The following is a 25,184-nucleotide window of genomic DNA, read 5'->3' as shown; positions in this document are numbered from 1 at the left end:
ATCAACCATCTGTTGCGGATCTGGCCAAGAAAGCACAGGTTCAGCCGGTAATATACGACTCAAGGGTGCGTGCGGGTCAAGGCTCTGGTCAAATCTGAAACTCTGGCCAAATCTGAAATTCAAAGGGAAATTTACAGCCTGTCTCCAACCCTATCACTTTGCCATCTGGCTGCTAAGGATGATGGGAAAGGCAAAAGGACGATGTCTTGGTTTTGGGGGGCGGCCATTGATCACCGGTTCACTGCGGTCTCTCAAATAAAGAGGTTTTCTTCCACATCAGAGCTTTTAGATGTACGATCAGTCCTGCGGCTGCCAAAACAGCGCTGATTAAGAAACAAGAGAGGAGAGAAGAGTATTTCATTGAACAAAAGGGCCTGGAGGACGGTTGCTGCTTACCTCATTCCTGCTGTTTACTTTGTCAAAACTGACGCCAAACTATCCTCTCAGATCATCACACTGAATTCTAATTGGACGCCTTGAGATAAGATTTAAGCTACAAGCTGTTTGGATGCTTGCAACCGATACGGCAATGCCAATCAAAAAGCATAGCCAATCAGAGAAGGGTGTGGGTGGAGTTTTATTCAGAGTGATGCACACTGTAAAAATGTGGCGTTCCACACAATTCCTTCATGTTGTCCCAACACACATCATACAAAATAGATTTAGTTTCAACTCATTTTAAATAAGTAGTTTAAGCAGACACTAAAAGTAATTTTTTTTATACTTCCTGTACATAAACTGGCTAATATTAAGACATTTTAACATGAGTCTTTGCTGGGTCAGTTGGCATTTCTGTGTGGAGTTTGCATGTTCTCCCCGTGTTGGCGTGGGTTTCCGCTGTGTGCTCCGATTTCCCCCACAGTCCAAACACATGCGCTATAGGTGAAGTGGATGAAGTAACTTGGCTGTAGTGTATGAGTTTTTGTGAATGCGAGAGTGTTTGGGTGTTTCCCAGTACCCATGTTTTACCGCTTTGTAAAACATATGCTTAAATAGTTGGCAGAGCTGAAGGAAAATTTGTAAATAAAGGAGTAAATATCTGATTTATATATGAGATTAGACTGTGTTAGCCGTTGAAAAAGGTATTGTGTTTTAGAATATATAATCAGGCCCGTAGCCAGGGGGGGATTGGAAGACCCACCACTCACTGACAAAGCTCCAAACTTTGTTTTTTACTGTTTTGCTATTAAAATCTTTAAAAATTAAAAATTAAATAAAACATTTGCTATTATTCTAAATCTTTAGGAAATATCTTTGGTCGCTACATTAAAAAGTGTTTTGATGGCCATCCCACACGCTAATCCAGCTAAAGAAAACAGTGCTTCAAATGTCACAGAAATGCAGTATTTAAGTTTCACAATTAAATAGAAAATGAGGCGAATAACTGCAAAAAGGTCCACTTAAAAAAAAAAAAAAGAAGAACCACATCTTTGACCAGGCTGGCTGTGGCCCTGAATATGGAATATTCTCAATAATGTTTGTAAAATAAATACAGACCCAATGTTTCAATCAAAAGTTTCGATCGCAAAAGTAGCATGGGTAGATTGCATGGCAGAAAAAAATAGACCTGTTGTCTATGTTTAAAAAATAAATATATCTTTTGCATTTTCATATTGGGTAGATCACTTTTGGTGATTACTTGGACATTTATATATTATCTTATAACAAATGTGGCTCAAGGGCATCACGGTGGCGCAGTGGGTAGCACGATCCCAAGAAGGTCGCTGGTTCGAGCCTTGGCTGGGTCAGTTGACATTATTGTGTGGAGTTTGCATGTTCTCCCCCCATGTTGACGTGGATTTTTTCTGGGTGCTTAAGGTTTCCCCACGAGACATGTGGTATAGGTGAATTGAGTAACCTAAATTGTCCGTAATATATGAAGGTGAATGGGTGTGTGTGGATGTTTCCCAATGATGGGTTGCAGCTGGAAGGGCATCCGCTGCGTAAAACATACACTGGATAAGTTGGCTGTTTATTCTGCTGTGGTGACCCCGGATGAATAAAGGGACTAAGCCAAAAAGAAAATGAATGAATGAATGAATGAATGAATGAATGAATGAATGAATGAATGAATGAATGAATGAATGAAAGAATGAATGAATGAATGAATGAATGAATGAATGAATGAATTGTGGCTCAAATGATGGATCTGTGACAGAGTCATTACAGTTTTTGGAAACACTTGTCACTTGTCACATTGATCATTTCCAAATGATGCATTGCACTATGGTAGTTCATCCGCAACTTACGTAGTTATGTTTGGGAAACTTAGCCTTGGTTGGGACAGGTTGTTAGTAAAGCTGTTTGTTCAAACTACTATAAAATGGGCTAAAAACAATTCATGAGGTGTTTTTTTTTTTTTTTTGCAACAACTAATTGTTAATTGTTTTATGTTCAATACACTTACATTTCTAAAAACTAAAACATTGTCTTAATTCCTTTATGCTGTCCCAACACAAATCGATGTATACCAATCCCAGCATTTCTTTACAGTGTGTGACGCATTTGGCAGTAGTTTTCCATTGAGAGGGCAGTCGGTGGTCATTTTAAGACACGGTAGTTGTGCCCACAAATTGATGGAATTATTCAAATGGGCTTCATTTGATTCCAATCATCTTTACTTGACATTTCAATAATAATTAGAGAAAGCCGGGAGCTGTATGTAGACTCCAGGGAGAAAATATGCCACAGTGGGCATTAAATGTCACGCTTCATCCAGGATTAGATCAAGACGGCGAAATTCCATTATATGAAAAAAAAAGTCCATTAAAACAGTCATTGGCACTAATGAAGACAGGTGCCCTAAGTGACATATTTCAAAGAGTGGAACAGCGAGAAGGCCTCATTTACGCCATTTGACGTCATTACCGTTTCCAATTCTGTCTCTGGCGCCTGCTTCAGACGGGTCCCATCATTTGGCCCGTGAGCTTCATTTCCAGCTCTGACTCCACAATGGTGAATAATAGAGCGAACGCTGCTCATCAACATGCTAATGATGGAGTGCCGAAGCCCCCCTTGCCACATGTATGAAATCCCATTACAGCGATCAATCAGAGCCCGGGTTACGGCGGTGACTCACGAGCGCTGAAATAGGTGTTATAGGGTCCACGAAACGGAAACGAACACTGCGACCGCTGCTTCTTCAAAAGGTTGGCTGGATGCTGCGGCCAATCACAGGAACCGTGTCATTTCATCACCGAGGCTCCGAACTCACTTTTAGCCTTTAATTCTGGTTTTCTTCTCACCTCGCCACCTTTCCTGATAATGGACTTCCGCAAACGTGTGCTAAATCACTGACTGTCCCCAAAATACACGAGTGATTCAGTAGCATAATGGGCTGTGTTATTATGACGCTGATGCCTACTCATGGGAAAGAAAAACAGCTTGTTGGAAGCCTTGTGCTATGGGCAATTTAGGTTTGATATTGTTTGGATCCCTAAAGGCCTTGCGTTATAATTCATCTTAATTGAGTGCATTAGTGTCTGCCCACTGACCATGCTGCTTCTGGAACTTTTTCTTCCCCATTGATGTCGAAACCAACCAGGTACAAGGTGAATCAGGTTCAAACCTCGAAACAAAGTAGGCAATTTCACAAAAATGCCAAGAGACAAAAGTGAGATACCTTAATGAAATCTGTTTGAGATTCTTCTGTTGAACACAAAAGAAAATCATTTGGAAATGTCCTTAGTTATTTATACATTATTTATACAACAGTTCTGTCTGGTTCTTGAATCTGATTGGCTGTTAATCGTGCAATATTCTGCAAATAACAGCATTTATCCAGCCTCTTAACCCTTCACCATTATGTATTACTACACCCACATACAACTACAAGCAGAGGACTACAGTTGTTAACACTTTAATTTGATGGTACATTTGACTATTAGTAGACTGTCTGCTTAATATCAGCTGCTACTGCTCCTTCAACAGACATTTAACTGAATATAATAAACTTTGCAAGTATGTCAAATTACCCCAACCTAACAGTCTACTTATAATCTAATGATGATTAGTTGGCATGTAGATGCAATGCAACAAACAGACCATCAAAGAATAGTGTGATCCTACAGTTTGACAAGTTAAAGTGTAATGCCTTAAACCTTGCACTTGGGAACTACCCTGTTGTGACATCACAATCTCATTGCATTCTGGGTTGTATAGGTGCTGGAGTGGACATATAAAGCCGACTCGCTTCCTCATTTAAAAACCAGTGATCAGGGGTAGGTCCATTTAGACCTTCCTCATTCACCCCATGAAGTGGAACACACTATAAAAAGGGAGGATTCCCCCAAGGGAACAAGTGAAGGACAGTTTGCAAGCATTTGTCTAAAAGTTTAGAGGAACACAGTTATGGTTAACTTGACTATGATAATGGTCAGTACTGTATGTGAACAAAATGCTTTTTTAAATATTATTATTGACCAGTAAATACCCTCCCTGTAGGTGTACGAAGTAAAATTCTGGTTCAATCCAACCTGTTGTGGTTTGTTTTGGTGCAGTGTTAATAAGCCAGCATTAAACAACGGATGCTATATTTTTGTAGGCGTTCCCAGCATTGCTGACCGAGTCTATAGCATGGTTCAAAAACACCATAGTTAAATTTCCTACAAACTAGTGTAGTGTAGTGTTTTTTTCACCTGGGGTTTCTTAGACAGATCTTCCAGCTTTCTGATGGACAGTGTCAGGCCCCGATCCATAAAAGCTTCCCTGGCTCTATAAATCTGCCCAGACTCGACATCTCTGTTTATACAGTTACCCAGAGACCCCGGGGTCAAGTTCACATAAGGCAAAGTTCACCCTTACCATCTACATCACCTCCTCAAATTGATTTAAACCAGTCCCACGTCTACTCGCCTCCTCAAAAACCAGCGTTTCTCAAACCCGGTCCACATTTCATGTGTTTCTCTTTTCACGTCAGACGTTTGCTCTAATTCGACAATAAGTTCCCATCGAAATAACCTCCACATGATATTCCACCATTATTTCAGTTTGAAAGGAGCATATTGACCTTATTCTTCAGGCATGAGGAGGCTCAGCCATTGGAACATGCATCTAGAGTCATTTAGGACACTAAATGCATAAGTTGGGTCACAAATGACACAATATTCACATATATACAGTACACTTATACACTCAAACATGTAGTGTAGAGTTTAATGTCATAAAAAAGGAGCAGGCAATGTTTAGCAGTTGCCAAATTAATGAAGTCATCATCCGAGCATTTAAAAGTGCACGTATTCAGTGTTAAAGCACTACTTACTTTATTTATACTACAAAATGACATAGAATAGTACACAAGAGTGCAATTTTTGCTAAACATGTACAGTACAAGGTTAATTGCACATACAGTTGAAGTAGGAATTATTAGACCCCTTTTGATTTTTGTTATTTCATTATTATATATATTTTTTATATTTCCCAAATGATGTTTAACAGAGCAAGGACATTTTCACAGTATAACTGACAATATTTTTTTCTTCTGGTGAAAGTTTTATTTGTTTTATTTCGGCTAGAATAAAAGCAGTTAAAAAAAAAAAAAACAACATTTTTGGGACAAAATTATTAGCCCCTTTAAGCTATCTTTTTTTCTCGATAGTATACAGAACAAACCATCGTTATAGAATAACTTGCCTAATTATACTAACCTGCCTAGTTCAACTTATTAACCTAGTTAAACCTTTAAATGTCATTAGCTGTATAGAAGTGTCTTGAAAAATATCAAGTAAAATATTATTTACTGTCATCATGGCATTGATAAAATAAATCAGTTATTAGGAATAGGTGTTTAAAACTATTATGCTTAGAAATGTATTAAAAAAATCTTCCCTCCAATAAACAGAAATTGGGGAAAAAAATAAACAGGGGCGCTAATAATTCAGGGGGCTAATAGACTTCAACTGTATATGTAGTGTATAAGTAAACAGTGTGTCTTTGGGACTCAACTTTAGTTTTATTTTCATTTATAGTCATAAAGGCATATGTTTTAGAGAAAGTACCCATTTCCCACTGTTTATTAGCTATTCCTAGTCGTCCCGTCGTCAGTTGAGTCAGAAGTTCTATAACAATTGTATTTATTTACTGAGGTATATTTTGTCACGCTTTACTAGTAGGAACATGCTGCAGGCAATGCTGTTGTGTAAATTTGCAAATGAACGTTAAAACGTGAAATAAAGATTTCTTGCGCTCGCGTAGGGAGAAAGGACTAGGGAACAATACACACTGTGTAGGGACCTGTGAACACAGCTCATGCATGGAGCTCTTCTAATGAGATTGTTATCTAAATCAGGTGTGTTTAAATAAGAGAGACATGCAAAATATGCAGACCGTGGGTTATCTAAAGCAGGTGTGTTTAAAGGGGACCTATTATGCTCCTTTTTACAAGATGTAAAATAAGTCTCTGATGTCCCCTGAGAAGTTTCCGCTCAAAATACCACACAATTAAAGTGTTGTAACTCCTTTAAATCTGCCCCTTTTCGGCTTTGGTCCTAATTGTGCCGTTTTGGTGACTGTTGCTTTAAATTCAAATGAGATTGTGCTCTTTTCAAAAGAGGGCGGAGCTACAAATGTCTGTGTGTCAGCATAGTGGCAAATTTAAAAACAAGACTAATGTGCTTTGCTAAAGAGGGAGAGATGGTCACTCGTGGGCGGGGCTTTCCTACTGTGATGACACGTACAAAGGGAGAATGTTTATATTGAATTAATACATTTGTACCAGAAGCTTCTAATATTCACACACTGTTGCCACACAACTGTGTTAAAACCCCTTATAAAGGTGATTCTTGCATAACAGGTGCCCTTTAAATAAGAGAGAAACCCAAAATATGCAGAGCAGTGGGGCGTGAGGACCAGTGTTATGTTGATTTGTCTTACACTCATATTTTCTTCCTCCTACCTCCTATTAAAAAAATCAGTCGCACATTTTGATGATGAAATGTGCTACCTATAAGACTGTGCTACTAGTTTAAATGTTGATGTGGAGTGGTGTGATATGAGGCTCTAATAGTGTTCTAACCCACCTCAATCCAAAAAAACCCATCCTCAGAACCATTCAAATACAGTGTTGGGAGCATAACCTGACAGGGTAGAATAAAATGTCAAGACATGGGTGTGGTGAAAAATTGAGCCCCCATGAAATCAAGTGCACTTAGGACCTCAAGGGATCGTCTGTGATGAATGCCTGAGGGGTATTGCACAAAAGTAGACTCAAGAAAACCAGGGTAAGTAAAAAAAAAATAAATAAATAAAAAAGCAGCTCAACCTTAAATAATCGAGTCCTTCTGGCTTAGTCCGCTGCACATTTGTTGATTCAGGTTGAGCGCGTGCCGCTATGTCAAGCCTGATGTAGATAGCCAGGATAAAAGCACATTCATGGCATTTCTTAACAGACCGGGGATTGATCACAGAATCAATGATGCAAGGATGGATAAAACCTGATGTGAGCCAATCAGGTAACGAGTTGAAACATGCCTCTCTCGCCCACCAATCAGGGAACTTCCATTCCTTCACTTGTTCCCTCAGAGAATTAACAGAAACATATGAGGTGAGACGTATTAGCAAGTTAAATCGATCACTTTGTCTTAAGTGCGACCAGTGGACATTCATGCTACTCAGGCGGATTTAATGAAGATTAATAACACTTCAATTTTATCTGTTTATTTTATTTGATCAGGTTCATTTAATCTTCATCTACATGGTCATTTGTGTATCGCTTTCATTTTCACTTCATGTTTCTTCACCTAAAAATGGTTATATCATGATACCTTGATGTGTGGCTAATCAGATTTGCATTAGCTTGTAGCTAGGAGGCTAATGGCAAATGTGTGATTATGCTATTAGCTAACTAATCAGTATGAAAGATAAATGCACAATTTTATAACTCATGCCTTTAATTACACATCAGTATATGAAAGGGTCAATATAAGATGCTTATAAATTGACATTATGATGGTGAAATGATGGTCATCATAACGCTTTTCACATAATGTACATTAGACTGTGATTTCATTATTAGTAGATATTTATAATCAGGTGCTACAAACTACACCTGTTACAATTCACGTGAAACAATAGAATAACTCGAAGTCCTAAGTGGACCTAATTCTCAGGGGAGGACTCGATTTTTAGGATTTTTCAGGACGCCGGGATTGAGAAACGCTGTCAAATACCAACAAACATGTCAACAAGGCTCTCGTCCATCATTCCTCCTGCAGCCATATCTCGGACGCTCACGGTCACTATCAGTCTTTTCACACAGTTGTGTTTTTCCCAGCTTTGTGTTTTGAATTCAGCTCCGTCAAACCCAAACAAAGCTTGGCATTGCCACTCAGGGTTATGTTTATCATATCCCACGAGCGTCTCAACCTGGCGTTATGCAATAATCGTTTACATGTCAGCAAGAACTCCACACTTAGCCGGAAACTGTGCAGAGCTGCCATTGTTGTAGTTGTGCGAGTACTATTTGTGTATGACAACTATTTGTGTATGAGAACTATTTGTGTATGAGAACTATTTGTGTATGAGAACTATTTGTGTATGAGAACTATTTGTTGTGGATTTCCAAAACAGTAGTTCTCCATATAGAAGTCTGATAAATGAAAATATCCAGATTACGTATATGACAAGGACTTCACATACAGTTGAGAGCAAATGTGATGTGAATTTTTATAAATTTTTCAAATATTTTGCAAGTGATGTTTAACGGAGCAGGGAAATTTTCACAGTATTTCTTAAAATATTTTTGCTTCTGCAGAAAGTATTTTTTCTTTCGGTTTGGCTGGAATAAAATCAGTTTTTACTATTGTTTAAACAGTTTTTAAGGTCATTGTTATTAGCCCCCTTAAGATTTTTTTTATTTTTTGATTGGCTATGGAACAAACCTGGTTAAGCCTATAAATCAGACTTTAAGCTGAATATTAATAGTGTATCCTGCAAAATATCTAGTAGAATATTATGTACTGCCATCACGACAAAGATAAATGAGTTTTTAAAAATGAGTCATTAAAACTATTGTTTAAAATGTGTTTAATAAAATCTCTCCATTTTGACAGCACTTGGACAATAGTTGTAAAGAAATAAAAATTAACAGGAAGGCTATTAACTTTGACTTAAACTCAATATGAAAAATATTTTGAAATATTGCAAAAATTGCTGCTTTGCGTGCGTGCGTGCGTGTGTGTGTGTGTGTGTGTGTGTGTGTATATATATATATTTTTTTTATTTTTTATTATTATTTTTTTTATTTTTTTTAATTAAAAATAGTTTTGGGACTATTGAAATAACCAATATGTACATATATGTTGAAATATATTAGATTAAATTATATACAGCACCCAGCTTAAATGAGAACCCCTACCCACAGATATTTTATTAATAATTTTATTTGTAAAAATTTTAGTAGGATGCTTTACAATAATATATTTGTGTACACACACACACACACGCACACACACATACATTACCAGTCCAGTTCGGGGTCAGTAGGATATTTAAATGTTTTAAAATAAGGTTCAAGGCTGCATTTATTTGATCAAAACTACAGTAAAAACTGTGAAATATTATAGCACTATGAAATTACTGTTCAAAAGTAGTTTATAATTTGATTTAATATTTATTCCAGTGATTTTAAAGATGAATTTTCAGCTTTATTACTCCAGTCTTCAGAGTCACATGATCCTTCAGAAATGACTCTAATATGAATTATTATTATTATTATTATTATTATTATTATTAATAATGGTAATAGTAATAAAAGCAATAATGACTGGAGTTATAACTTCATTTAAACTTCATTTTTTACATGTAATAAATGCCGCCTTGATGAACATAATAATTTTGTTTAAATTATTAAATAAAATTAATAATAATAAAAAGAACAAAAAAAAACTGACCCCATACTGACCGGTAGTGTGTGTGTGTATATGTGTATGTATGTATGTATGTATGTATGTATGTATATATATATATATATATGTGTGTGTGTGTGTGTGTGTGTGTGTGTGTGTGTGTGTGTGTGTGTGTGTGTGTGTGTGTGTGTGTGTGTGTGTGTGTGTGTGTGTGTGTGTGTGTATATATATATATATATACTAGAACCAATCTTATAAAATAAAATCACAGAGCAAAAATTAGTACACGCCGATGAATATGTTAGGAGAACATGATTAAATTACATTTTTCTGAAGAGGAAACATTAATAAAAATATGTAAAAAATATTACATTTAGTTAAAACTTTGAACTCAAACACCTCATTTGAATTTAATTGTATTATCTTTATATGTTAGATGACCAAACCATTATTTTATTTAACATAAATATAAGACATTCTCCGGAAAAAATATATATATATTATAGGAAATACTGTAAAAAATCCCTTGCTCTGTTTGATCTCATGAGGGTATTTAATTATTGGGCAATAATTATTTTGATTTCAACTGTATGAGATTTGCATATATTTGCATATCTCAGCTTTCTGTGGTCTGTTTGTCAGATGTGATCTCTGTCAGTGTTTCTGATGAAGGCGCAGAGGTGAAGGGTCGTGTTTTGCTAATAGTTAAAGGAGTTCTCCAAACACGCGACGTTAAACATGCTGTAATCAGACTGATGTCAGTGGCTCTTAAGGTATTGCTCTTCAAGGTTTATCTTTGCTCAAACTACCCTCGTTTCCTTCCCTCATCTTTCTCACTTGTCACCCGTCCTGCTCTCTCTGCTTTGGTAAATTCCTTTCACTGTGATTTGTTTTTAACCCCCTCAGAGTTGGAGAATTTTAAATGGTAATCACATGAGAAATGCCTTTTCTGGGCTTCACATTTATTTTTGAGAGATAGTTTAAATCTCCTTTTGACTTGCAGGTCAGAAAGGACATGTGGATCAATAGGGTATATGCTGAGCTAGTGCTGTTCCCATGCTGATACACTTCCGGTGACCTGTTATTGTGAACTTTTTTCCATTTTATACGGTTCCTTATACAGCATCGATGTTGTAATGTCATTAAAATACATTCAGTTAAATAAACTGTAGCATTTATTTAGTTGCTCAAGCGTAAAACGAGACAAAAAGCCGTTTACTCGCACGTGCCTGTCAGAATCGGCAGGCTAGCGCAGAAGCTCCATTGAATATAGTGGGGTAAAATAAATGCTCATATTATAAAGATATGGCGGGGGGAAATGTAATTTAATGCAGTGCTTCTTGTACAATCTGAGACCCACTTTAAATCAGACATCACTCAGCTAGTGGAGATCGCTGATTTTTAAAGAAAACAGACCTTAAACGCACCGATTTTGCATTGACATTCAATTCGCCGGAAGCGCTTAATCCAGGTTACTGTCAAATTAAAAGTCCCATTAGCATGCTTCGGCATATACCCTATTCAACAGCAGAAAAAAACATAAACGTATATCATGTATCTATCTTTATATCACTTCTTTTACATTATATTATCTCAAACTACTAAAATGTCAATAAAAGGCACTTTATTAATCTGTAGAGTTTTCAAAACATCACATTGTCTTGTTTTCAGAAATAATGTCAATTTTTCACTTCATTTTTACTCATTATTTCTGAAAACAAGTCAATTTTTTACATGTCTAGAAAATGCTTTATTATTTAAGATTTTTTAGATTTTAGAAATAATAATCGAATCTAAGGGTTAGTATAAACTTACATACCTGACCCTAAAATTGACATGAGCTGTGAAATTGTTTTTCAAATCTGATTTATTTGTAAGTAATACCAAAGTCCCTTTAAGGCAGGGGTGTCCGAACTCGGTCCTGGAGTGCCGGTGTCCAGCAAAGTTTAGTTCCAGCCCAATCAGACACACCTGGGCTAGCTACTGTAATCAAGCTCTATAGGCTTTCTAGAAACAACCATGCTGGTGTGTTGAGGCAAGTTGGAGTTGAAATGTGCAGGACACCGGCCCTCCCGGACTGAGTTTGGACACCCCTGCTTTAAGGCAAGTCATTTTACTCGGCGGCCATCTTTGAGATGCCTCTCGGACAATGTGCTCAGGCATTCTGTCTGAATGGAGAAACATCAAATTCTCCAAAACTGTTCGTCAAGCTTGCGATTTTATTAAATATTTGGAATCACCAATAAAGGTAAGTAACATCAGTCTCATAGGTTTTGTTTCTAAACTTTCGAATCAAACAAAATCGCCCCTTTTAAAGGTTGTCCAAGCTAATGTGCATGCACACTTGAGTGAGATCACAACACCAACCTCATCTGGCCGTGTTAGGCATGATCATCCTCTGGAAATGCTTCACAACTTGGGCTTGATGGTGAATCTCCTCCAGAAATGCCAGGGACTCTTTGTTTACAAGTTTGTTGGCGTTCTTGTAGTTGCTGTCATGTGATGTGTGTTTGAGAGGACGGACTATACACCAACGTTTGTTTCATACAGATTACAAAACCAGAACACTTTTGTTTTTAAGTGTAGTAGTTTATTTAAAAGTAGAGATATCAAGCCTTATGTGGATATATTGCTTATGTCTGTATTGCTGAGATTGCAGTGTTTGTTGACCACATAATCTGTTGTAAAAGCACACGTCTGGTCTGCGAGTCTCTCCCAAAGAATCATCAGTCTGTACTGATCGACGAGTGACATGTCTTGTGTATTCTGTGGTCTTTAGTAATACAAACAAACAAACAAACAAACAAATAAATTGGGTCAAAAAGTGTTACATTTCTACTCATTTGTGAAGACCAATATACCTCCAGGCGGATGTATGCTGTTTTACTACTGGTTTGTGCTGGTTTACTGATGTCTATGCTAGTTTAGTTTAGGTTTATGGCAGTTTTACTGCTGATTAATCTGCATCATTAATCTGTTTTATGCTGGTTTACACTGGTGTATGCTGTTTTACACCTAGTTTATGCTGGTTCACTGCTTGTTCATCTTGGTGTATGCTTGTTTACTGCTGGTTAATGCTGATTTACTGCATTTATCCTAGTATATGCTGTGTCTTGCTGGTTTACTGCGGGTGTACTGCAGATTTACACTGATTTGTTCCTTGTTTACTCTTGGTTTACTGCTGGTTTATGCCAGTTTTCTTCTGATTTACTGTGTGTTTATCCTGATGTATGCTTGTTTACACTGGTTTAGTGCTGGTTTATGCTGATTTACTGCTGGATTATGTTTATTTAACGTGTGTTTATCCTAGTTTGTGCTGGTTTACTGCTAAATTGTGTTGGTTTATGGTGGTTTCCTGCTTGATTACACTGGTTTATGTGGATTTACTGCTGTTTTTGCTGATTTACTACTGGTTTGTGTAGATTTACTGCACGTTTATCCTAGTTAATGCTGTTTTTGTTGGCTTACTGCTGGTGTACTGCAGATTTACACTGATTTGTTCCTGGTTTAAGCGTGTTTTCTGCATTTTATGCTGATTTTATGCTGCTTTACTGCTGGTCTACTTCTGATTTATGCTGGTTTATCGCATGTCTAGTCAATGCATTAGTCTAAATAAGCTGTTTGACCAGTAACACTGAATAGAAGGAATTTGGCTTCATCCAGAAGGTGATGCACTGAACTCTAATCAAGATGAAAAATATACTTTATTAGACACTTTGCAGCCAAATAAAAGCTGTGAATTTTTTCCTCCCAGACATTCCTTTCTTTTCTTTTGGCTTCATGCATTGCTCAGTTCACAGTCTGTGCTGAGATGATGATGATATTCGGCCCAGACACCGATGCGATCCCTGTATCCTATTAACTTATTATTATCATAATCTTATTTTGATTGTTTTCCCGCTGTAAAGGGAAATGTGAAATCTGTTGTCAGGTTTTGGGAGGAGATAGTGTTGTAAGGTTAGTGCAAACAAGCTTGACTAAGTTATATTTTCCAAGCCACGTTTAATAACAACACATCTGATTTTTCACATTTGAACGAGATGAAAGAAAAATGACCTTTTGTACTGAAACGAAACATTTAATTCCAAGCCACAGCCTCATTCGCCATGATAAACAAGACCATAGTCAAGTCAAATATCAGACATTAGTCATGGAAGGAAAATTACCTGACTGATTTGTTGATTTTTGACTGGTTTAAAGTTTTTAAATTTGTGTAAGGTTAGTTAAGCTTCTTAAATTGTGCATGATGTGTTTAAAATGGAAGGAATGGTAATTTTTTTTGCAAGTGACAGGCATGATATGTTTCCATACAACGCTCCATACTGTGCCAAGAGTTCCCTTGTTAAAGGAGTAGAAATGAAAACTTACTCCCCATTTACTCACCCTCAAGTAGAAGAAGATATTTTGAAGAATGTTCACTTAGCCAGTCCTCTTAGGGGTGTCCCAATTCTATTTAGCTTGACAGCGTAGGGCTAAGTGGAAGCGCTAGATAGCCCTCAAAACTGAGATTTTTCATGACCATACTCGAAATCAAGGGGTACACCATCCCAAAATACACCATTTACAACAGCAGCATGGCTGCACACAGGAGTCAGGAGATACACAAAGTATAAAACAAATGTTTTCATTTATTCATAACAGCGTCATGCATTTTACCGTCATGCTTTTAAAAAAAGCTCAAATAAAAACTAAATTTCGGCATCTATAATTCTTAATAATAACTTCTGTATAGTAGTTGCACAACGTACTTTCACTTCTGACACTCGATGACACTCGAATACCCTGTCAGATAAGGGTAGTGGCTGGGAATGAGCTTTTTACAGTGTCTGCCATAATGTAATGTTATTTTCTTGTATTTTCATTGATAAATATGGCCGCGGTGTAAATACACCAGCATATAACATGATATTGTTGCCCTCTTGGATTTCCTGAAGATAAATACCAAAATTGTTTTTGTTTTAACAGGTCATGGGTTGATAAAAGTGTGAGTAGAGTTACTGAAGTTTACCCTGCGCGCTTGCAGTTTTTTAAGTTACTTCTTTGGTTTGGTGCGTCAATATTTTGATGCTATTATTCAAAAAAAGTTAATGATTCGCACTCAATTGCTTCGTACTGTTTTTATTTATGTATTTTTTTTTCTTCTTCTTCTTTTTTATTTTTTTACATTTTACGAGTGATTACACACCCAGTGTGTCACACTGAGGAAGGCTTTGTGCCGAAACGTCTGTCTTTTAATCACTCATAAAATGTAAAAAAATAATAATACTTAAATAAAATAAAAACAGTACGAAGCCATTGAGTGCGAATCATTACCTTTTTTTAAATGATAAAAATGTGAGCAATAGAATGACATTAGTGGACAAACCAGCATTTGGAGCACATGGTAAAGCATATGAAATACTGTTTTGTTCATTCTATAATCCCTCAGCCAAAGTCTGTCAATCACAGTGGTTCAGTATTACTGTTATTATTACCTCTAGAACTGTCTTGAGCATCTGTCTGCACTCCCAAAGAGCATTTCATGCCTCAATAAGCCACGGCGTATTAATTTTGTTTCGTCTTCTGAGGTGCAACACATTTATTATCGAAGAAAAAGGCCCACTGTAGCTTCTCCTACTGCAGTAAACTTCATTTCTTTATCCAATATTTGGTGCCAATTTATGTGGAAGTGACGATTTTGTTCTCTTTGACTCAGTGGTTGCAAACGCAGCTTTATTGGATGGAAACATGATTTTAATAAGACTCTTTCTCAACCTAAATGGAACATGTATGTTTGTGTTGGACAGTTTTCAGTCTCAATATCAGTATCGCATGACCTGGGATTTCTACAAACCGTTCAGAATGAATTTTTCACACATAAACACAGACATATATAAAATGCGCTGAATGTTCTCAAATGCCTGAAGTAAGAATCTAGCACTCCTGCCACCAAATACTCTCCTGTTTTCCCAGCCGTCTGCAGTCATTCGCGCAGGAAAAGCATCGATGAGACGTGGATTAGCAGATCTTTTCTTAGTGTTAATCGGGATTTGAGCGCTGGTCCAGGGTCAGGTGTGACGTGCCTCTGTTGTTGAGTCTTTTCTCCACTATCTGATAGTAAAACCACAACAGCTGGCCTCGATTTGCAGAAGACAGAAAAATGAAAAAGCATGCTGTATTACCGAGAGTGCTTCAAGTGAATTATTATCATTATTATAAATGATCATGGAGCATAGCTTTTAGGATTCAAGTATTTGATTATGAGCTGATTAAAGGTCACGGACTTGCATGAAAACAAGCTGCAAAAAAATTAATGTTAAAAAATATTAAGATATATATGGTCAAATTTATTTATCATTTTAGAGATTTACATAATACAGGAAAACAAACAAACATCAACAAGAACAAAAAAACTCCCCCACACTTTATATATGGTCGAAATGTTGACAAATTTCTCTAACAACATGGTCCATATTCACTTTTACTGTAACAAAACACATAAATAATAAAAAAAAATAACAATAATTCTCAATCACATGGCAAAATTTGTATACTCTACCTGACAAAAGTCTCGTCATGGATCTCTGTTGTAAGAGCAACACATAATAACTTGACTTGTAGTTGATCATTTGGAAAAGTAGCAGAATGTACATTTTTCTGATGGATCATCTGTTGATCTGCATCCCAATCATCACAAATACTGTGCAGAAGACCTACTGGAACCCACATGGACCCAAGATTCTTACACAGTCAAGTTTGGTGAAGGAAAAATCACGGTTTGGGGTTACATTCAGTATCTGCAAAGTGGACGGCAACATCAACAGCCTGAGGTATCAAGACATTTGTGCTGCCCATTACATTACAAACCACAGGAGAGGGACAATTCTCCAGCAGGATAGCGCTCCTTCTCATTCTTCAGCCTCCACATCAAAGCTCCTGAAAGCAAAGAAGGTCAAGATGCACCAGGATTGGCCAGCCCAGCCACCAGATATGAACATTATTGAGCATGTCTGGGGTAAGATGAAAGAGGAGGCATCAAAGATGAGTCCAAAGAGTCTTGATGAACTCTGGGAGTCCTGCAAGAAGGCTTTCTTTGCCATTCCAGATGACTTTATCAATCAGTGATGTGAGTCATGTCAGAGATGTATGGATGCAGTCCTCCAAGCTCATGATGGAGTCAGACACAATATTCATTCTGTCTCCACTGCAGCAGGACTTTATATTCTATACTGGACATTATTTCTGTTCAGTGACGAGACTTTTGTCTAAGCAAAGTCAGACCTTACTGTCCTAATGAAATCATTAACAATCAAGGCATGATCAGATTTTATTTGGTCAAATAAGTGTAATCTAGAGGCCTTTGCCTTTCAAGCCACTTTTGATACCAAATGATCAACTAGAAGTCAAGTTATTATTTGTTCCTCCTAAAACTTGTATAGGCGACAAGACTTTTGTCAGGTTGTGCATATTTATTAAATTTTTATATTCCTAAATTGTGACATTACATTTATGCAAATTTAAGTATTTATTGAATCGTCATGTTCTATTAAAAGCATTGTTTTAAAATCACCTTTTAGTTTTATTTGCCATTTAGACATTTAAAACGTTCAGTGTTTTCATTTCAATAAATAGTTTTTTTTGTCTAAAATTAATATTTTTATATTGAATATTTGAAGAGCACAATCTCATTTGAATTTAAAGCCACAGTTACCAAAATTACACAATTAGGATCAAAGTTGAAAAGAGGCTGCTCTAAAGAGTTGTAAAACCTCATCTGTGTGGTATTTTGAGCTGAAACTTCACACACAAACACACACACACACACACACACACACACACACACACACTTACACGCACAAACAAACACACATACACACACTTTAGGGACATCAGAGACATATTTTACATCTTATAAAAAGGGGCATATTAGGTCTCCTTTAACAAGCTTTAATTTGTATTTTAATAAGAGCATTGTTGAGGGAAGTTGAGCGCTTCAGTAATGGTCGTGTGTTAATGGTAGCCATAATGACTGAATTTCTACATTTTTCTGCAGTCCACACAGTCAGGATCAGGTTGTGAATGAGTAAATGCTGCATAAGTGCGCTCCTGCATCCACGTGACTTTATCTGTGCGGCGACCGCTCCTCATTATGTCCATCCGTTCTCTGCAGAAACACTCTAAAAATACGTGTTGACATTTTAGTTGATTTGACGTGTGGTTCTGCATCTCTGGAGAGCAGAGAGATCTGTGCTAATACTGTAGAAGGTCATTCTGCGAGTCTGTGATGACGCATTTCTATAGTAATTAATATTGTTTATTTTATTTCATTAAGTTTTTTAAAAAATGCAGTGTCTATAACACTATACTGTCATTTTAAATATTTTTATTGAAATAAAACCTAATTATTGTTTTTATGATTATTACTATTAGTTTAAATAAAACACTTTTTATTAAAAATGCAACAAAAAATAGGAAATATATTGCATTGACTAACAAATTAAGTTATGAATTTAATAAAATCAGTTCAAATAAAAACTGTAAAAATTAAAACAGAAAGGCAATTTTAAGATTAATTTTAATAAAAACTATTAAACATGAACAATTTGGAACACAATAAAATAAGTACACATTTTAATTGATTAATAATAGAGTTAAATATAACTAATATAAAATAAAATATATATATATATATATATATATATATATATATATATATATATATATATATATATATATATATATATATATATATATATATATATATATATAAATAAACAAATAACTTTAACTTGGAAAGTTATGGAAATTCAATTGTGTTTATAGCTTGAATAAACTGTGAGTTGAATTTTTTACTTGCTTCTAAATTATTAATTTGATATATAATAATATATATATATTATTTTTATTTATTTATTTATTTATTTATTATTTATTTTTTATTTTCTGATGTTTTATTTATTTAAATTATTTTGTTTATGAAGCACTGTTGTCTCACAGCAAGGAGGTCACTGGTTTGAGTCCTGGCTGGACCAGTTGACATTTCTTTGTGGAGTTTGCATGTTCTCCCCCTGATGGCGTGGGTTCCCCCCCAGTAAAATTGGTGGGCCATAGGTGAATTAGGAACACAAAATTGGCCAAACAGTATGAGTGTTTGTGAATGAGTGTATATTGGTGTTTCTCAGTACTGGGTTGCAGCTGGAAGTGATTCCGCTACATAAAACATATGCTGGAATACTTGGCAGTTCATATCGCTGTAATGACCCTTGACAAATAGGGGACTAAGCTGAAGGAAAATGAATGAATGAATTTTGTTAATAATAAGTTACTCTTTATTTCCTTGCATAACTGTAAAAATAAATAAATAAATAAATTCAGTGATCCCACTCTTTGTTCATTTATTATTTCATTTACTTATTTATTCAAGTTTTAATCAATTAATAATTCTACTAATAAGCCCCAGACACATAGGTGAATGGCATAATAAGTAACTGTATTGAATTATAATTAATCTGTCACAAATATTCAGTCACTGAAATATCTTCATTTGCACATTTTCTTTCATCCAGCAATTATTACTGAAAGTGATTCATTAAAATTTCTGTAACAATAACTTATTAATTGTCAACAATAATTATCCTAATAAGCAGCTAATTATATTAAAATGCTTATTAGTATCCTTTTATAGCCATATTTGTGCATTTGAACATGACTGGTAAAGTGAGTGTTTGGTTTGCTGTTTATCTGTAAGGTTGTCTTGAGCTATCATGTTTAGTATGATAGCAGTGCTGTGTTATTTTGTGACTGCAAAACTGCTATTTGAAAAGCTGAGCTAGAAAATATAACTTTGCAAATATCGTCTAAAGCTCATTTGTTTCTCTTAATTGCTACATTGTGCCAAAGGAAGGTCGAGGTCTGATGTTTTTGACTTTCCAGGAAGAATCTTGCGATTAAACTGGATGGATACAAACAGAACAAGTGTTTTCAGCTCGAGCTTCACTTCCGACCCGTGAGCAGAAACTCTTCATTCTCTGAAGGCTGAAGACGCTTCCAGAAAGATAAAGTGCATTTGTCTTCACACTGGCGGATACTTTGTTGATAATGATGTCAAAGGAAGCAGTGCTTCTCTCCTGTTCTTCAGAGGACAAAACCATCAGATGTTCAAGGATAAGAGTGTGTTGCTTTGCTGATGTGTTTGTGTTGTTCAGCAGTGTAGAAAGTTTCAGTAAAAACAGCCCAAACTGACAACACCAGTGTAGAGCTGTGTGTGTGTTTATACATATATATAGTGTGTATATAGACAGACAGACGGACGGACGGATGGATGGATGGATTTATAAATAGATAGATGGATGGACGGGTAGATGGATGGACGGTCGGATAGATGGATGGATGGATGGGTTACAGGCCTGATCTGATCTGGAATCAGTGAAATGTGTTGATCTGTCTGTTGTTCAGCAGAATCTCTGGCTCTGCTGTGGATTTTGCCCGAGCTCGAGTTAACGGCGGGAGGCTCATATCAGATCTATTAATGCTTTGACAAGTGCGACGGCGGATCTTCAGCTCTCTGTGATCACGGCCAGTGATCCTATTGTTTTGATAATGAATGCTGTCGGCTGAATCAGTCGATGGCAAAGATTTGTTTTAGCTTATTTCTTTTTAGCAGTATTTCTATTATATATATAAGTATTTTTCAATAAATGTATGCACATCTAGTCAAAAACAGTTAAAATACTTGTTTCAAAAAAGATTGACTGATTGGTAGGTAGGTAGGTAAGTAGATTTGGTTTGGATTAATTTGATTTGGTTTGGCTTGATTTGATTTGATTTGATTTGGTTTGGCTTGATTTGATTTGGTTAGGTTTGGCTTGATTTGATTTGATTTGATTTGATTTGATTTGATTTGATTTGGTTTGGTTTGATTTGATTTGGTTTGGCTTGATTTGATTTGATTTGGTTTGGTTTGATTTGATTTGATTTGATTTGGTTTGATTTGATTTGGTTTGGTTTGATTTGATTTGGTTTGATTTGATTTGGTTTGGTTTGGTTTGGAGTGGAGTGGTTGGTTGGTTGTTTGGTTTGATTTGATTTGATTTGATTTGGTTTGGTTTGGTTTGGTTTGGAGTGGTTGGTTGGTTGGTTGGTTGGTTGATTTGGTTTAAATTATTTGACTGTTGATTTAGATTAGTTTGACTTTGATTTGAGTTTGGTTTGGTTTGGTTAGTTGGTTTTGTTTTGTTTTAGGTAATTGGTTGATTTTGTTTGAATGATTTGACGGTTAATTTGATTTGAGTTAGGTTAGTTGGTTTTGGCTTGGATTGGTTTATTGATTTGGTTTGGTTTGGTTTGGTTTGGTTTGGTTTGATTTGATTTGGATTGGATTGGATTGGATTGGATTGATTGATTGGTTGGTTGGTTGGTTGGTTGGTTGGTTGGTTTTGCTTAGTTGCTTTGGTTTGATTGATTTGTCGGTTGATTTGGTTTGGTTTGAAATTTGATTGATTAATTGATTGATTGGTTGATTTTAATAATCAATTGAGCATAATCATTTGGATACTTATATGATTAAAAATATGTTCAGGCATAAACTTAAATAAATAATATTACATTAGAAACATAAGAAAACATGTTTGCCGCTAGAATGACTAAAGTATTCATAATAGTTTAAAATAAACTACAGTTTATTCATTCATTCTTTTGGATTTTTAAAAAAAATCCCTAAATGTCAGTGTTTTTCCTGAACTTACAAATTCATTAATACACTAAATACAGCGTACACAAACAGTATATGTTCACAGAAGAGTCATCTTGAATGAGAATGAAGCATCTCTGGGGCTGGTGTATCAGTGATATGCTTTCACTTACATGGATAAAAACACAGGCGTTCGAGCCAAACCTAAACTTGACTTAAGCAGTTTGGCCTTGGCTTGTATTTCTCTGTGAAATAAAGGAACAGTCTGTTCTCAGTCATGTTTGATCAAGGTCATGGTCAGTCCTAGGCTACTTCTGGATGCTGTCATGCATTTTGTTCCATATCTAAAAGTCCTTCACATCTTCTTTAAAATTACACTTCTTCCTGGGGTTACTGGACAGCGATGAATTAAACCCGGACTAAACTAAAATATATGGAAGAATATAAGACAAGTCTACTCTATATTGGGGGTCTATAAAGTAGTGCTTATTTTACTGAAAAACATACTGGAAAAACATGCATAAAAGCATGTATGATGTAAAAATGAGTGTTATTTATTTCTATATTTGTTAAGACATCTCTGTAAGCTCATGGCATGTTGTCACATTTTTCAATGTACAAATTGACTCAAATAATTATTGACTCATAACAGCTTTATATATATATATATATATATATATATATATATATATATATATATATATATATATATATATATATATATATATCATTTATAATGTACTTTTCTTAGACTCAAATTACAAATTCTAAATCATATAAAAGCTTATTTAAATTGTGAATGCAGAACTAAAACTGAAAGTAAATTTAACTTTAAAACGGCATTTTAATTAACACAAGTGTGTGTGGTTGAGTGTTTAAAGGGTGGCGATGTTTGCAGATGTTTGTCCACGGCTCTTAATTCTCCAGTTAAAGTCAATTAGCCGCAGTGTGTCCGCTGTGTGCAGGAATCAGTGTTTGTGTTTGAGATCAGATTTCCTAATGGAGTCCACAGTTTGACAACACCTTGCGCAACCAGTTTCTCCTCCCGCTCCAGCTCTGCGTACTTTATCTGTGTGACACAAAGTCAAACACTCATTTAAAGGTCTGTCACATACTTTGTTTTGTCTTTAGCAGAAAAACATGGTTGTCTAGATTATCCTCTCTTTTCTTTTCGTTTTTGCTTTTCAGAAATGCCATTACATATTGTTTAGGGCTGCGATTTATCTGATCAAAATTGCGATCTGCTATCATTTCATTAAAGAGCTGCAGGTTTGATATTGTGGTTTTAAAAGCACCAAAGAAAAATCAAGCATAATCACTAAGTACACCAACCAACCATTAAAACCATTTTTTTCCAATATAGTTGTCAGTTGCCATGCCAAATTAAGAAATTAAGTATAGTATTTTAAATTCTGTTATTAGGGTTTAAATGAATTCTATATTAGGGTTAAATCGATAAATGATGGCCGATAGACATCCCAATGCAGAGCGGGCATCGCCATCCTACACCACACCCCTGTCGCAGCAGCAACCTGCTTGCGTAAAACACACACTCAGGCCCCATTTACATTAATGCATCTTTGTTTTAAAAAGACATTTTAGAACAAAAACGATCCACATCCACACTGGCGTTTCATCTAGCATTTCAGAACAGATCCTTCTATACTATACTGCTGAAAACGCATATCACATGACCACACACACACACACACACACACACACGTATGTGTTGCAGCATATGAATATGTCTGAGCTCCAGCAGTCAGCGGGTGCTTTGAGCACAAAACCCCAGAGAGCAGTGCACGTCGGGCAGTTTATCATGGATGTACCACTGAATCGCATCTCACAGTAGTTGTTAAACGTGATATTTAATTAATGTTGTCTATCTGACGACTCTTCTGTCTTTGAGTCTGTCAGGTAACTTGTCTTAGCATCAGTACATTGCCTCAGTCTTTCGCTTTCACGCTTGTACTTTTTTAGTAGTTTTATTGTAAACCTCAGACACTGTTGGTTGGTTCCTGTTGGTTGTGCAACTTTTATACCAACCAAGTTTGTCGACATCATTATAACAACACAGATCACTCTGCCTATTCATGCCAGAGTCCCGCGGTAAAAGTGCTCCTTTCCAAATCATGATTTCGGTTTTAAACCGATTAATCATGCAGGACTGAAATTGTGCGCCCTGGGGGTTTCATGAGTACTCCAATTCCTGCATTTCCTTTTTTTTTCGTCATTCTGTTGTTGTTTTTTGTTTAGTTTTTTTTTTTAATATCGCAGTGTATTTATGTTATTATTTCATGCACTTTTTAAAAGATTTGGTTTGTTGGTTTGCAGGAATAAGGGCGGGGTCAACCTGTCACTCAGATGAGATCCACCAATAGGAAACCACAACTGTCCAATTAATTTCTCTTGGTCCAAATCAAGCCCCACCCTACATTTGCTCTCATTTAAGAAAAGGCTTTAAACACAAACACATTAGAGTTGGAAACACTGATGAAAAAATACAAATTAGAGCAACATGTGATACCAACATTTTTTAAAAACTCCAAAATACCTATAAATCTACACAGTCTATACACATGACAATAATCTGTCACAATACGCTTCATTATAAAAAAAAAGGAACATTTACATGTAATTATTTCACTAATGTGTTCAAGGCATCAGCATGTATATTTTTATGTTATTTTTTAAATTAATGATGAGAATTTAATTAATGAGGATTGTTATACTGTAATGTACACATACGCAGATAATATTTCGCTTTAAACTATCAAAAATGTTAATAAAGAGATTTTTTAATAACTTTTCATGCTTAAAAGTTGTTGAAAGAAAAATCAAGGTCATATAATTCAATTCTAAATCATAAATAAATGGGGTAAAATAAAAACATGAATCACAAAATATTGAAAACTGCTAATTTATGGATATTTTTTAGCCGTCACATTAGCTCTGACACATGCATAATTAGGAAAAAAACAAATGTTTGTCTAACACTGACAAAGAAATCACATCCACAATCATGAATCAAATCCTGAGTGCTAAAAATACGTTTCTTTAAACTGCAGATGCTTATACTACTTTAAACTTGTATGATTTTTTTTTTCTTTTTGCTGGAACAAAATGTTAAAGTTCCTTTAGATGCAACAAAGGTACAAAGTGATCACAGGCTGTCAAGTTACAAAAAAAAAGGTTGTCAATTGAACCCAGATTTCCCTGTCATGCTAATCAGTACACTCACTTCTAAAGAACAAAAGTACATCTAACTTTTTTCTTAGAAAAAATATCTTGCCTGAAGCTTAAACTGTGCCAGAGCCATCGCTGGTGTTCCTCAGAAAAGGTGCTAAAAACCCAGAAACAAAAGTGCATTGGAAATGAATGGGCATCCTCTGGTCTGCTCCTGCTCTTTAATCGCTCACTGCTGAATTATTATCACCGTTTCTAGCTCTCTGTCATTATCCTGAGACAGCTCTGTTTCAACTTCGCGACTCGGACACACTACTTTATGTCATCTAAACGAGTACATTCTTCATTTAAGGAGCGAGGAGGTGTGTGAAATGCATCTGAAGTGTGTGTTGATGTTTTCTTGCACGCGTGCATGCATCCGTCTTGAGGGGACTCTGTGGTTATGTGTCATTCAGCAGCAGTGGTTCATGATGGCTGGTCCACCTCCT

At 35.9% G+C, this 25,184-nt stretch overlaps 1 protein-coding gene across 5 annotated transcripts in view; it reads left to right on the top strand.

The window, feature by feature from the left end:
• The window catches only part of sugct (succinyl-CoA:glutarate-CoA transferase), a 304,284-nt gene that overhangs the window by 257,083 nt on the left and 22,017 nt on the right, over nucleotides 1-25,184 (top strand). The window lies entirely within an intron of this gene.

The sequence above is a fragment of the Danio rerio genome, chromosome 24 (assembly GCF_052040795.2).
Source record: "Danio rerio strain M-AB ecotype USA chromosome 24, GRCz13ab, whole genome shotgun sequence".
Taxonomy (NCBI): Eukaryota; Metazoa; Chordata; class Actinopteri; order Cypriniformes; family Danionidae; genus Danio; species Danio rerio.
The sequence above is the reverse complement of the archived record's forward strand: the minus strand, read 5'-3'. Positions and strand labels throughout refer to the sequence as shown.